Raw genomic sequence first — 12653 nt, forward strand, 5'->3', positions numbered from 1 at the left:
TAACACACAAATTCTTGGATCTAGACCTACATTTGAGTCAAGTTTTGTCGAATTGTGAGAATGCTCAAATTTAGCTGTTTTGCACGGTTTTATTAAAACAAGTTTGTTTCCCTTTTATACTAACTTTGAGTCATTATTACGCTTAGCAAATTACAACATAGATGTTTGGGTCTAGACCAACGTTTGGGTCAAGTTTCGTCGAATTCTGAGACCGTTCAAAATTTAGCTGGTTTGCACGGGTTTATTAAAACAAGTTTGTTTTCCTTTTATACTAACTTGTAGTTATTATTACGATTAGCAAATTTACAACACAAATGCTTGGGTCTAGACTTGCGACTGGGTCAAGTTTCATCGAATTCTGAGAACGTTCATAAGTTAGCTGTTTTACACGGTTTTATTAAAACAAGTTTGTTTCCCATTTATATTAACTTGTAGTTATTATTACATTTAGGAAATTTAACACACAAATTCTTGGGTCTAGACCCACGTTTGGATCAATTTTCGTCGAATTCTGAGAATGCTCAAAATTTAGCTGTTGTGCACGGTTTTATTAAAACAAGTTTGTTTCCCTTTTATACTAACCTGTAGTTATTATTACGCTTAGCAAATTTACCACACAAATGGTTGGGTCTAGACCAACGTTTGGGACAGGTTTTTTCGAATTCTGAAAACGTTCAAAATTTAGCTGTTTTGCACAGTTTTTTTTTTTTTGGTAAAAGTAAGTTTCATTAAGTAAAAATGGTACAGTACAACAACAATGTGGTCCCCAAATGGTTTAACCCTCGACAGGCCAAGGGATTCGCCATAATCGATATAAAGCACGTGTGCTGACTGATCTAGTTAGTGTGATGCTATGGATTCGCCGTCTAATGTCCTCAATGATCAGTAATGCTATGGTGGTAGGCGTCCTCTCGGTGTGATCGAATCGTCTAAGGTTTCTTTCCTTCCAAATGTGGTATACACATGATGCAAGTAGTGCTCTATAAGACATGTTGATGATGTGTTTACCCCTCCATCTCCGTGAAGCCCATGTAATGTCATCTTTCCACTCTCTATTGGGCCACAAGAACCGTATTGTTCTTCGAATTTCGGTGAGACATCTTCGACTAAATCTGCATTGGAAGAATAAATGTGCATGTGTCTCTGTCATTCCTTCATTGCATAAGATACATGGGCCAAGGTGAGCAAGCCATTGTTTATCTGTCGTAGCCAGCTTGCCTTGGATGGCAAGCCATAGAATAAATATGTGACGTGCGATTTTAAGTGATCCCGAAAGTAGTGGAGACCAGCCTACTTTCGGTCCTGGTGGGTCGAATAACTGGTAAATAGCCTGTGTTGTTGGTCGACCATTTTCAAATCTCCAAATTATACGGTCTTCCCCTCCAAGAATAGTGGGTACTACATGTGTAATCTCCAAACACTCTAGATCTGTGATAAGCGGCCATTGCCATACTCCTTCATGAATCACCGTGCTGAGTCTGGATGATTCATCTAGTCCAAGTAGCCTCGGTCCTCGTGGGAAAGAGTCACAAAGAGGGCCAAGGTGGTGCCACGGATCATGCCACAAGAAGAAATTCCTCATTCTCCAATCCGGTAGTCCACCATGGTTCGGAGAAACATCCGTAATCGGAGGATTTTCCTCCATCCCCATGAGCCGCCTTGGTCCGTAATCGTCCATATAGAGGTGCATTGTAGGCGTCCCTGGTACAGCCATTCAACCCAGATCGATGTTTTGCACGGTTTTATTAAAGCAAGTTTGTTTTCCTTTTATACTAACTTGTAGTTATTATAACGCTTAGCAAATGTATAACAGAAATGCTTGGGTCTAGATCTATGTTTGGTTCAAGTTTCGTAAAATTTTGAGAACGTTCAAAATTTAGCTGTTCTGCACGGTTTTATTAAAGTAAGTTTGTTTCCCTATTATACTAAGTTGTTCTTATTATTATGTTTAGAAATTTAACACACAAATTCTTGGATCTAGACCTACGTTTGGGTCAAGTTTCGTCGAATTCTGAGAATGCTCAAAATTTAGCTGTTTTGAACGGTTTTATTAAAACAATTTTGTTTCCCTTTTATACTAACTTGTAGTTATTATTATGCTTAGCAAATTTACAACACAAATGCTTTGGTCTAGACCAACGTTTGGGTCAAGTTTCGTCGAATTCTGATACCGTCCAAAATTTAGCTGTTTTGCACGGTTTTATTAAATCAAGTTTGTTTCCCTTTTATATTAACTTGTAGTTATTATTACACTTAGGAAATTTAACACACAAATTCTTGGGTCTAGACCTATGTTTGGATCAAATTTAGTCGAATTCTGAGAATGCTCAAAATTTAGCTGTTTTGCACGGTTTTATTAAAACAAGTTTGTTTCCCTTTTATACTAACTTGTAGTTATTATTACGCTTAGAAAATTTACCACAGATATTCTAGGGTCTAGACCTACGATTGGGTCTTTTTATCGTCGAATTTTGAGAACGTTCAAAAATTAGCTGTTTTGGACGGTTTTATTGAAACAAGTTTTTTCCCTTTTTATACTAACTTGTAGTTATTATTACGCTTGGCAATTTTCCAATAAAAATGCTTGGGTCTAGACCTGGGATTGGGTCAAGTTTCGTTGAATTCTGAGAACGTTCAAATATTAGCTGTTTTGCACGACATTATTAAAACAAGTTTGTTTCCCTTTTACGCTAACTTGTTGTTATTATTACGCTTAGCAAATTTACCACACAAATGCTTGGGTCTAGTCCAACGTTTGAGACAGGTTTCGTCGAATTCTAAGAACGTTCAAAATTTAGCTGTTTTGCACGGCTTTATTAAAGCAAGTTTGTTTCTCTATTATACTAACTTGTAGGTATTATTACGCTTAGAAATTTTACCACATATATTCTTGGGTCTAGACCTACGATTGGGTAAATTTTCGTCGAATCCTGAGAACGTTCAAAAGTTAGCTGTTTTGCACGGTTTTATTAAAACAAGTTTGTTTCCCTTTTATACTAACTTGTACTTATTATTACGATTAGCAAATGTATAACACAAACGCTTGGGTCTCGATCTATGTTTGGGTCAAGTTTCGTAAAATTTTTAGAACGTTCAAAATTTAGCTGTTCTGCACGGTTTATTAAAGCAATATTGTTTCCCTTTTATAGTAACTTGTAATTATTATTACGCTTAGAAATTTAACACACAAATTCTTGGATCTAGACCTACGTTTGGGTCAAGTTTTGTCGAATTGTGAGAATGCTCAAAATTTAGCTGTTTTGCACGGTTTTATTAAAACAAGTTTGTTTCCCTTTTATACTAACTTTGAGTCATTATTACGCTTAGCAAATTACAACATAGATGTTTGGGTCTAGACCAACGTTTGGGTCAAGTTTCGTCGAATTCTGAGACCGTTCAAAATTTAGCTGGTTTGCACAGGTTTATTAAAACAAGTTTGTTTTCCTTTTATACTAACTTGTAGTTATTATTACGATTAGCAAATTTACAACACAAATGCTTGGGTCTAGACTTGCGACTGGGTCAAGTTTCATCGAATTCTGAGAACGTTCATAAGTTAGCTGTTTTACACGGTTTTATTAAAACAAGTTTGTTTCCCATTTATATTAACTTGTAGTTATTATTACATTTAGGAAATTTAACACACAAATTCTTGGGTCTAGACCCACGTTTGGATCAATTTTCGTCGAATTCTGAGAATGCTCAAAATTTAGCTGTTGTGCACGGTTTTATTAAAACAAGTTTGTTTCCCTTTTATACTAACCTGTAGTTATTATTACGCGTAGCAAATTTACCACACAAATGGTTGGGTCTAGACCAACGTTTGGGACAGGTTTTTTCGAATTCTGAAAACGTTCAAAATTTAGCTGTTTTGCACAGTTTTTTTTTTTTGGTAAAAGTAAGTTTCATTAAGTAAAAATGGTACAGTACAACAACAATGTGGTCCCCAAATGGTTTATCCCTCGACAGGCCAAGGGATTCGCCATAATCGATATAAAGCACGTGTGCTGACTGATCTAGTTAGTGTGATGCTATGGATTCGCCGTCTAATGTCCTCAATGATCCGTAATGCTATGGTGGTAGGCGTCCTCTCGGTGTGATCGAATCGTCTAAGGTTTCTTTCCTTCCAAATGTGGTATACACATGATGCAAGTAGTGCTCTATATGACATGTTGATGATGTGTTTACCCCTCCATCTCCGTGAAGCCCATGTAATGTCATCTTTCCACTCTCTATTGGGCCACAAGAACCGTATTGTTCTTCGAATTTCTGTGAGACATCTTCGACTAAATCTGCATTGGAAGAATAAATGTGCATGTGTCTCTGTCATTCCTTCATTGCATAAGATACATGGGCCAAGGTGAGCAAGCCATTGTTTATCTGTCGTAGCCAGCTTGCCTTGGATGGCAAGCCATAGAATAAATATGTGACGTGCGATTTTAAGTGATCCCGAAAGTAGTGGAGACCAGCCTACTTTCGGTCCTGGTGGGTCGAATAACTGGTAAATAGCCTGTGTTGTTGGTCGACCATTTTCAAATCTCCAAATTATACGGTCTTCCCCTCCAAGAATAGTGGGTACTACATGTGTAATCTCCAAACACTCTAGATCTGTGATAAGCGGCCATTGCCATACTCCTTCATGAATCACCGTGCTGAGTCTGGATGATTCATCTAGTCCAAGTAGCCTCGGTCCTCGTGGGAAAGAGTCACAAAGAGGGCCAAGGTGATGCCACGGATCATGCCACAAGAAGAAATTCCTCATTCTCCAATCCGGTAGTCCACCATGGTTCGGAGAAACATCCGTAATCGGAGGATTTTCCTCCATCCCCATGAGCCGCCTTGGTCCGTAATCGTCCATATAGAGGTGCATTGTAGGCGTCCCTGGTACAGCCATTCAACCCAGATCGATGTTTTGCACGGTTTTATTAAAGCAAGTTTGTTTTCCTTTTATACTAACTTGTAGTTATTATAACGCTTAGCAAATGTATAACAGAAATGTTTGGGTCTAGATCTATGTTTGGTTCAAGTTTCGTAAAATTTTGAGAACGTTCAAAATTTAGCTGTTCTGCACGGTTTTATTAAAGTAAGTTTGTTTCCCTATTATACTAAGTTGTTCTTATTATTATGCTTAGAAATTTAACACACAAATTCTTGGATCTAGACCTACGTTTGGGTCAAGTTTCGTCGAATTCTGAGAATGCTCAAAATTTAGCTGTTTTGAACGGTTTTATTAAAACAATTTTGTTTCCCTTTTATACTAACTTGTAGTTATTATTATGCTTAGCAAATTTACAACACAAATGCTTTGGTCTAGACCAACGTTTGGGTCAAGTTTCGTCGAATTCTGATACCGTCCAAAATTTAGCTGTTTTGCACGGTTTTATTAAATCAAGTTTGTTTCCCTTTTATATTAACTTGTAGTTATTATTACACTTAGGAAATTTAACACACAAATTCTTGGGTCTAGACCTATGTTTGGATCAAGTTTAGTCGAATTCTGAAAATGCTCAAAATTTAGCTGTTTTGCACTGTTTTATTAAAACAAGTTTGTGTCCCTTTTATACTAACTTGTAGTTATTATTACACTTAGAAAATTTACCACAGATATTCTAGGGTCTAGACCTACGATTGGGTCTTTTTATCGTCGAATTTTGAGAACGTTCAAAAATTAGCTGTTTTGGACGGTTTTATTGAAACAAGTTTTTTCCCTTTTTATACTAACTTGTAGTTATTATTACGCTTGGCAATTTTCCAATAAAAATGCTTGGGTCTAGACCTGGGATTGGGTCAAGTTTCGTTGAATTCTGAGAACGTTCAAATATTAGCTGTTTTGCACGACATTATTAAAACAAGTTTGTTTCCCTTTTATACTAACTTTGAGTCATTATTACGCTTAGCAAATTACAACATAGATGTTTGGGTCTAGACCAACATTTGGGTCAAGTTTCGTCGAATTCTGAGACCGTTCAAAATTTAGCTGGTTTGCACGGGTTTATTAAAACAAGTTTGTTTTCCTTTTATACTAACTTGTAGTTATTATTACGATTAGCAAATTTACAACACAAATGCTTGGGTCTAGACTTGCGACTGGGTCAAGTTTCATCGAATTCTGAGAACGTTCATAAGTTAGCTGTTTTACACGGTTTTATTAAAACAAGTTTGTTTCCCATTTATATTAACTTGTAGTTATTATTACATTTAGGAAATTTAACACACAAATTCTTGGGTCTAGACCTACGTTTGGATCAATTTTCGTCAAATTCTAAGAATGCTCAAAATTTAGCTGTTGTGCACGGTTTTATTAAAACAAGTTTGTTTCCCTTTTATACTAACCTGTAGTTATTATTACGCTTAGCAAATTTACCACACAAATGCTTGGGTCTAGACCAACGTTTGGGACAGGTTTTTTCGAATTCTGAAAACGTTCAAAATTTAGCTGTTTTGCACAGTTTTTTTTTTTTTTTTGGTAAAAGTAAGTTTCATTAAGTAAAAATGGTACAGTACAACAACAATGTGGTCCCCAAATGGTTTATCCCTCGACAGGCCAAGGGATTCGCCATAATCGATATAAAGCACGTGTGCTGACTGATCTAGTTAGTGTGATGCTATGGATTCGCTGTCTAATGTCCTCAATGATCAGTAATGCTATGGTGGTAGGCGTCCTCTCGGTGTGATCGAATCGTCTAAGGTTTCTTTCCTTCCAAATGTGGTATACACATGATGCAAGTAGTGCTCTATAAGACATGTTGATGATGTGTTTACCCCTCCATCTCCGTGAAGCCCATGTAATGTCATCTTTCCACTCTCTATTGGGCCACAAGAACCGTATTGTTCTTCGAATTTTTGTGAGACATCTTCGACTAAATCTGCATTGGAAGAATAAATATGCATGTGTCTCTGTCATTCCTTCATTGCATAAGATACATGGGCCAAGGTTAGCAAGCCATTGTTTATCTGTCGTAGCCAGCTTGCCTTGGATGGCAAGCCATAGAATAAATATGTGACGTGCGATTTTAAGTGATCCCGAAAGTAGTGGAGACCAGCCTACTTTCGGTCCTGGTGGGTCAAATAACTGGTAAATAGCCTGTGTTGTTGGTCGACCATTTTCAAATCTCCAAATTATACGGTCTTCCCCTCCAAGAATAGTGGGTACTACATGTGTAATCTCCAAACACTCTAGATCTGTGATAAGCGGCCATTGCCATACTCCTTCATGAATCACCGTGCTGAGTCTGGATGATTCATCTAGTCCAAGTAGCCTCGGTCCTCGTGGGAAAGAGTCACAAAGAGGGCCAAGGTGGTGCCACGGATCATGCCACAAGAAGAAATTCCTCCATCTCCAATCCGGTAGTCCACCATGGTTCGGAGAAACATCCGTAATCGGAGGATTTTCCTCCATCCCCATGAGCCGCCTTGGTCCGTAATCGTCCATATAGAGGTGCATTGTAGGCGTCCCTGGTACAGCCATTCAACCCAGATCGATGTTTTGCACGGTTTTATCAAAGCAAGTTTGTTTTCCTTTTATACTAACTTGTAGTTATTATAACGTTTAGCAAATGTATAACAAAAATGCTTGGGTCTAGATCTATGTTTGGTTCAAGTTTCGTAAAATTTTGAGAACGTTCAAAATTTAGCTGTTCTGCACGGTTTTATTAAAGTAAGTTTGTTTCCCTATTATACTAAGTTGTTCTTATTATTATGCTTAGAAATTTAACACAAATTCTTGGATCTAGACCTACGTTTGGGTCAAGTTTCGTCGAATTCTGAGAATGCTCAAAATTTAGCTGTTTTGAACGGTTTTATTAAAACAATTTTGTTTCCCTTTTATACTAACTTGTAGTTATTATTATGCTTAGCAAATTTACAACACAAATGCTTTGGTCTAGACCAACGTTTGGGTCAAGTTTCGTCGAATTCTGATACCGTCCAAAATTTAGCTGTTTTGCACGGTTTTATTAAATCAAGTTTGTTTCCCTTTTATATTAACTTGTAGTTATTATTACACTTAGGAAATTTAACACACAAATTCTTGGGTCTAGACCTATGTTTGGATCAAATTTAGTCGAATTCTGAGAATGCTCAAAATTTAGCTGTTTTGCACGGTTTTATTAAAACAAGTTTGTTTCCCTTTTATACTAACTTGTAGTTATTATTACGCTTAGAAAATTTACCACAGATATTCTAGGGTCTAGACCTACGATTGGGTCTTTTTATCGTCGAATTTTGAGAACGTTCAAAAATTAGCTGTTTTGGACGGTTTTATTGAAACAAGTTTTTTCCCTTTTTATACTAACTTGTAGTTATTATTACGCTTGGCAATTTTCCAATAAAAATGCTTGGGTCTAGACCTGGGATTGGGTCAAGTTTCGTTGAATTCTGAGAACGTTCAAATATTAGCTGTTTTGCACGACATTATTAAAACAAGTTTGTTTCCCTTTTACGCTAACTTGTTGTTATTATTACGCTTAGCAAATTTACCACACAAATGCTTGGGTCTAGTCCAACGTTTGAGACAGGTTTCGTCGAATTCTAAGAACGTTCAAAATTTAGCTGTTTTGCACGGCTTTATTAAAGCAAGTTTGTTTCTCTATTATACTAACTTGTAGGTATTATTACGCTTAGAAATTTTACCACATATATTCTTGGGTCTAGACCTACGATTGGGTAAAGTTTCGTCGAATCCTGAGAACGTTTCAAAGTTAGCTGTTTTGCACGGTTTTATTAAAACAAGTTTGTTTCCCTTTTATACTAACTTGTACTTATTATTACGATTAGCAAATGTATAACACAAACGCTTGGGTCTCGATCTATGTTTAGGTCAAGTTTTGTAAAATTTTTAGAACGTTCAAAATTTAGCTGTTCTGCACGGTTTATTAAAGCAATTTTGTTTCCCTTTTATACTAACTTGTAATTATTATTACGCTTAGAAATTTAACACACAAATTCTTGGATCTAGACCAACGTTTGGGTCAAGTTTTGTCGAATTGTGAGAATGCTCAAAATTTAGCTGTTTTGCACGGTTTTATTAAAACAAGTTTGTTTCCCTTTTATACTAACTTTGAGTCATTATTACGCTTAGCAAATTACAACATAGATGTTTGGGTCTAGACCAACGTTTGGGTCAAGTTTCGTCGAATTCTGAGACCGTTCAAAATTTAGCTGGTTTGCACGGGTTTATTAAAACAAGTTTGTTTTCCTTTTATACTAACTTGTAGTTATTATTACGATTAGCAAATTTACAACACAAATGCTTGGGTCTAGACTTGCGACTGGGTCAAGTTTCATCGAATTCTGAGAACGTTCATAAGTTAGCTGTTTTACACGGTTTTATTAAAACAAGTTTGTTTTCCATTTATATTAACTTGTAGTTATTATTACATTTAGGAAATTTAACACACAAATTCTTGGGTCTAGACCTACGTTTGGATCAATTTTCGTCAAATTCTAAGAATGCTCAAAATTTAGCTGTTGTGCACGGTTTTATTAAAACAAGTTTGTTTCCCTTTTATACTAACCTGTAGTTATTATTACGCTTAGCAAATTTACCACACAAATGCTTGGGTCTAGACCAACGTTTGGGACAGGTTTTTTCGAATTCTGAAAACGTTCAAAATTTAGCTGTTTTGCACAGTTTTTTTTTTTTTTTGGTAAAAGTAAGTTTCATTAAGTAAAAATGGTACAGTACAACAACAATGTGGTCCCCAAATGGTTTATCCCTCGACAGGCCAAGGGATTCGCCATAATCGATATAAAGCACGTGTGCTGACTGATCTAGTTAGTGTGATGCTATGGATTCGCTGTCTAATGTCCTCAATGATCAGTAATGCTATGGTGGTAGGCGTCCTCTCGGTGTGATCGAATCGTCTAAGGTTTCTTTCCTTCCAAATGTGGTATACACATGATGCAAGTAGTGCTCTATAAGACATGTTGATGATGTGTTTACCCCTCCATCTCCGTGAAGCCCATGTAATGTCATCTTTCCACTCTCTATTGGGCCACAAGAACCGTATTGTTCTTCGAATTTCTGTGAGACATCTTCGACTAAATCTGCATTGGAAGAATAAATGTGCATGTGTCTCTGTCATTCCTTCATTGCATAAGATACATGGGCCAAGGTGAGCAAGCCATTGTTTATCTGTCGTAGCCAGCTTGCCTTGGATGGCAAGCCATAGATAAATATGTGACGTGCGATTTTAAGTGATCCCGAAAGTAGTGGAGACCAGCCTACTTTCGGTCCTGGTGGGTCGAATAACTAGTAAATAGCCTGTGTTGTTGGTCGACCATTTTCAAATCTCCAAATTATACTGTCTTCCCCTCCAAGAATAGTGGGTACTACATGTGTAATCTCCAAACACTCTAGATCTGTGATAAGCGGCCATTGCCATACTCCTTCATGAATCACCGTGCTGAGTCTGGATGATTCATCTAGTCCAAGTAGCCTCGGTCCTCGTGGGAAAGAGTCACAAAGAGGGCCAAGGTGGTGCCACGGATCATGCCACAAGAAGAAATTCCTCATTCTCCAATCCGGTAGTCCACCATGGTTCGGAGAAACATCCGTAATCGGAGGATTTTCCTCCATCCCCATGAGCCGCCTTGGTCCGTAATCGTCCATATAGAGGTGCATTGTAGGCGTCCCTGGTACAGCCATTCAACCCAGATCGATGTTTTGCACGGTTTTATCAAAGCAAGTTTGTTTTCCTTTTATACTAACTTGTAGTTATTATAACGCTTAGCAAATGTATAACAGAAATGCTTGGGTCTAGATCTATGTTTGGTTCAAGTTTCGTAAAATTTTGAGAACGTTCAAAATTTAGCTGTTCTGCACGGTTTTATTAAAGTAAGTTTGTTTCCCTATTATACTAAGTTGTTCTTATTATTATGCTTAGAAATTTAACACACAAATTCTTGGATCTAGACCTACGTTTGGGTCAAGTTTCGTCGAATTCTGAGAATGCTCAAAATTTAGCTGTTTTGAACGGTTTTATTAAAACAATTTTGTTTCCCTTTTATACTAACTTGTAGTTATTATTATGCTTAGCAAATTTACAACACAAATGCTTTGGTCTAGACCAACGTTTGGGTCAAGTTTCGTCGAATTCTGATACCGTCCAAAATTTAGCTGTTTTGCACGGTTTTATTAAATCAAGTTTGTTTCCCTTTTATATTAACTTGTAGTTATTATTACACTTAGGAAATTTAACACACAAATTCTTGGGTCTAGACCTATGTTTGGATCAAATTTAGTCGAATTCTGAGAATGCTCAAAATTTAGCTGTTTTGCACGGTTTTATTAAAACAAGTTTGTTTCCCTTTTATACTAACTTGTAGTTATTATTACGCTTAGAAAATTTACCACAGATATTCTAGGGTCTAGACCTACGATTGGGTCTTTTTATCGTCGAATTTTGAGAACGTTCAAAAATTAGCTGTTTTGGACGGTTTTATTGAAACAAGTTTTTTCCCTTTTTATACTAACTTGTAGTTATTATTACGCTTGGCAATTTTCCAATAAAAATGCTTGGGTCTAGACCTGGGATTGGGTCAAGTTTCGTTGAATTCTGAGAACGTTCAAATATTAGCTGTTTTGCACGACATTATTAAAACAAGTTTGTTTCCCTTTTACGCTAACTTGTTGTTATTATTACGCTTAGCAAATTTACCACACAAATGCTTGGGTCTAGTCCAACGTTTGAGACAGGTTTCGTCGAATTCTAAGAACGTTCAAAATTTAGCTGTTTTGCACGGCTTTATTAAAGCAAGTTTGTTTCTCTATTATACTAACTTGTAGGTATTATTACGCTTAGAAATTTTACCACATATATTCTTGGGTCTAGACCTACGATTGGGTAAAGTTTCGTCGAATCCTTAGAACGTTTCAAAGTTAGCTGTTTTGCACGGTTTTATTAAAACAAGTTTGTTTCCCTTTTATACTAACTTGTACTTATTATTACGATTAGCAAATGTATAACACAAACGCCTGGGTCTCGATCTATGTTTGGGTCAAGTTTTGTAAAATTTTTAGAACGTTCAAAATTTAGCTGTTCTGCACGGTTTATTAAAGCAATTTTGTTTCCCTTTTATACTAACTTGTAATTATTATTACGCTTAGAAATTTAACACACAAATTCTTGGATCTAGACCAACGTTTGGGTCAAGTTTTGTCGAATTGTGAGAATGCTCAAAATTTAGCTGTTTTGCACGGTTTTATTAAAACAAGTTTGTTTCCCTTTTATACTAACTTTGAGTCTTTATTACGCTTAGCAAATTACAACATAGATGTTTGGGTCTAGACCAACGTTTGGGTCAAGTTTCGTCGAATTCTGAGACCGTTCAAAATTTAGCTGGTTTGCACGGGTTTATTAAAACAAGTTTGTTTTCCTTTTATACTAACTTGTAGTTATTATTACGATTAGCAAATTTACAACACAAATGCTTGGGTCTAGACTTGCGACTGGGTCAAGTTTCATCGAATTCTGAGAACGTTCATAAGTTAGCTGTTTTACACGGTTTTATTAAAACAAGTTTGTTTCCCATTTATATTAACTTGTAGATATTATTACATTTAGCAAATTTAACACACAAATTCTTGGGTCTAGACCTACGTTTGGATCAATTTTCGTCGAATTCTGAGAATTCTCAAAATTTAGCTGTTG

This window comes from Sesamum indicum, linkage group LG8 (assembly GCF_026168435.1).
Source record: "Sesamum indicum cultivar Baizhima isolate 11 linkage group LG8, ASM2616843v1, whole genome shotgun sequence".
Lineage (NCBI taxonomy): Eukaryota > Viridiplantae > Streptophyta > Magnoliopsida > Lamiales > Pedaliaceae > Sesamum > Sesamum indicum.